The 3,552-nt window shown below is 42.2% G+C and overlaps 1 non-coding gene across 1 annotated transcript; it reads left to right on the plus strand.

Moving 5' to 3' along the window:
• The first annotated feature begins 2,857 nt into the window (after nt 1-2,857).
• On the plus strand, nt 2,858-2,929 carry trnah-gug (transfer RNA histidin (anticodon GUG)). Its single transcript has one exon. It is a non-coding gene; the product is annotated as a tRNA-His (tRNA).
• Nucleotides 2,930-3,552: the final 623 nt, after the last annotated feature.

Consider the following 3,552-nt stretch of genomic DNA (forward strand, 5'->3'; position numbering starts at 1 on the left):
ACAATAAATGTTTGCATTCAACTATGTTTCTTTGGGTAAAATAAGAGGAAATTCCACATTTACAGCAAATACTGGATTGAATGATTATTACGTATGAGCAACCTGATGAAGGAGCGTCGCTCCGAAAACTAGTGTGTTTCCAATTAAACCTGTTGGACTATAACCTGGTGTTGTGAGATTTTTAACTTTGTACACCCGACTCCAACACCAGCATTTCCAAATCAGATCAACCATGAGTTCGTTGAATGGTTTGCAGACTCCTTGCGCTGAATAGCATACTTCCACTTGGTTTAACATTTCGTCTAACGCCTTATTTTATTCATAAGTTCAGAATTGTGAGGGGATGGGATGAAGTGACAGAAAAGGTTCATTAAACCGATCAGACAGAGCAGGAACAAGGCTCATAAACTCAGGAAGAAGAAATGTGCTGTGACCTGGGGGCAACAAATGACACTGGGCACAGCACAGGCGGCTGTGTACAGAAGCTGTGATTGCTGAAGGAAGTTGCTAGATCTTTTACAGTTGGCAAGTCAGTGATCACGCTGGATGTTGGATCGTTGTATAATTCACAGACAGCAGAAATTTCTGAAAGAATGAAATGTTTGTTTCATTGGAGAAATTTTCTGTGGCTCCAATGCCGACTGACTGTTTGAAATACTGATCAGATCTTTGCGTGAAGTGTTAGATTAAAATACTCATGAACAACCCAACTGGATAAACCTGTGCTCCCGATCTGTAGTATGTGAACGCATGTGATGAAAGCAGGAAGTCGTTCTCCAAGCAACTGGTCACTTCCTATTCATTATGTAATATCTTCCCTTCACAATAAATAAAAATCCACTCAGTTCAATTTACAATGCTTTAGGTGGAATATTAAGCCAAATCTTTCAAAATGCAGACTTTTGGAACCGAATCTTATTCAGCTGCACACATTAAAAAAATTTCTTTACATTTAAAGTCAACTAATTTAGACATTGTTTCCCTGCAACTTCCGACCGACTACACCCCATCCCTACACCTTTACCTACCCACACGCTGTGTCTCTCCTTGTGAAATTTATTCCTTGCATATCAACAAATGTGTCTTTCAAAATATTTTGAAAACCAGATTCTCGGAGTGACAGCGATTCTGCTCTCATCATTTCTTTCTCCTTCAAAGGTTTGATTAAAGGCATTGAACACCTGATATCTAGATGTTTACTTACTTGAAAGATGGAATTTTCCACCTATTTACTCTGACCAAACATTTCATAACCTACAAAAAAAACATTAAGTCTTCCTTGATTAAAGGATAACTGTTCTCAGTTTTCCAAGAAGACAAGTGAATAAAATCTCATCTTCAGTACACCCCCATCAGCATCTTCTCTAATGGCTTTACACCCCAGTAAACCCCGTCATTATCAATTCATGGAATCACAGAACCCTACAGTGCGTAAAGAGCATTTCAGTTAATCGGGCCGGTATCGACTCTCTGAAGAGCATCTCACCTAGACCCACCTCCCCTCCCTATTTCCATATATTTCACCTGAAGAAGGGGAATCCCTCCCCCCTTATGATTTCAAATAAACCTTTTGGAGTATAATCTGACGTCCTGTGATTTCTGACCTTATCCCCACATTTCCCATGGCTAATTCACTTAACTTACTTAATTCACTCCCTGGACAGGAGAGGGCAACTTGCCAATCAACCCAACCCTCCCTCTGAACACCAGTGCGAATTACTGAGACAATGTTCCATCATACTGATTAAATGCTGTATCATTTTGTAATGGTTTTATACCCTGGTAACAGCCTCATCAGAATAAATGAACCCAAATTCAATGTATCGAAACGGTACTCTGTCCTTTACAATTTCATTCGTGCTGCGGGAAATGCTTCTGCACTCATATTTGAATGTGTTTACGTTGTTTCTTCCTCAGCTTCCTGCTTCTAGTAAACACTTGAATCCGGAAGAAGTCTGTCAAATACTTTTCATTCCAACACAGTCACAAGGTGAAGTTTGCAGAAGGCACGTGTTTGGCCGTTCACTGACACACAGCCTTCCTGAGAGCTGCAGTCCTTCCCCACCTTCATTCAGGCAGCACTGTCCTTCCTGTGACATGCCCCATCTAGAATAGAAGGACAGGTATCAATACCCACACTTGGGAATGGAACGACAGTTTTAAATATTTACACTGTCCCCAGTGGAGAATTGAGCCCTGTGACAGGCGGGGATACTAACTACTATACTACCGAGAACAAGAGTGTCAAAGGAGGCCCTTCAACCAAATGTGGCCACACTTCTCAAATACAACTGCCTAATGAACTGAATCACATTTCACAATTCTTACTCCACAGACTTATATGTCTTGGCATCACAAGCTCACATCTGAATATTTATTCAGGTTGTAAGGGTTTCTGTCGCTCTGAACAATGCAGATAGTATATTCCAAATTCCAACCACCCACTGGCTGATAAAGCTTTTTTGTACATCTTCGCGACTGCGCTACTCAGTTCCTCTGAATCTGTGGCTGGGAATTGGGACTATGTGGCAGCAGTGGTTACTGCCTTGTGTGGGGAAACTGGTGAAGTAGCCAATGTTAAACTGCATTACGATTGAAGCATACATTTCAACAACACCTGTACTGTCCCCGGAGTTTTTGATGTTTTGGAGAAATCTACTTATCTCAGCCTTCAGCATATTAATGATTGAATCACCACAGCTTCTGGGGGAACCGATATTAAACGGTCAGCCCATTCTGAGTTCCCACATATCTGCCACTGTTCGCTTAGCACTAATATTGTGCATTTGGTGCGCTGCCTGATATGTCCTATGAGACTGTACTTATTGCGCACTGTCAGCGCTCTCATCTGTGGGGTGCCGTGATCGTATAGTGGTTAGTACTCTGCGTTGTGGCCGCAGCAACCTCGGTTCGAATCCGAGTCACGGCAATAATTGCTCTATCTGCTCCAGCCCTTGGGAAACACAAATAAATCAGTTGTTTGAATAAGGTAATTTTTTCCAAGGTGATGATCTTTTCCCTTCAAATTCTGCTCGCTCACATCTCTGTATTTCATATGTCAGAATTCAAATCCACCCGCTCTCAGAGATTTCACTCCCTCCTACGATCACTAACTGAACTTTTCATCCCACACCCCCATTACATTAATTTAGAGATGCCGGTGTTGGACTATGGTGTAAAAAGTTAAAAACCACAAAACACCAGGTTAGAGTCTAACAGATTTGACTGAGCACTAGTTTTCAGAACGCTGGTCTTTCATCACGTGGTTGTGGAGTCATTTCCTATTTCATTAAGGCACTGCGGAATCGAACACAGTCTCTCACATTGATAGTGTTCAGTCTGTGCTGCTGCGGTCACCGTTGCTGGGTGAACGTGCCCCAACCCCACCATCGGGACCTGCAGATCAGTTGATCCATTTGGTTACGGCTGTTGTGAGGCGAGTCCTCAGGTAGCAGCTTTTACTGATATGGACTTGCGATTATGGGCAGTCAAGCTCAGGAAAATGATACAGGACAATATCGAGGAAAAGCGACTTCTTTCAGACAGATCAGT

The sequence above is a fragment of the Hemiscyllium ocellatum genome, unplaced genomic scaffold (assembly GCF_020745735.1).
Source record: "Hemiscyllium ocellatum isolate sHemOce1 unplaced genomic scaffold, sHemOce1.pat.X.cur. scaffold_795_pat_ctg1, whole genome shotgun sequence".
In the NCBI taxonomy this organism is placed as follows: Eukaryota; Metazoa; Chordata; class Chondrichthyes; order Orectolobiformes; family Hemiscylliidae; genus Hemiscyllium; species Hemiscyllium ocellatum.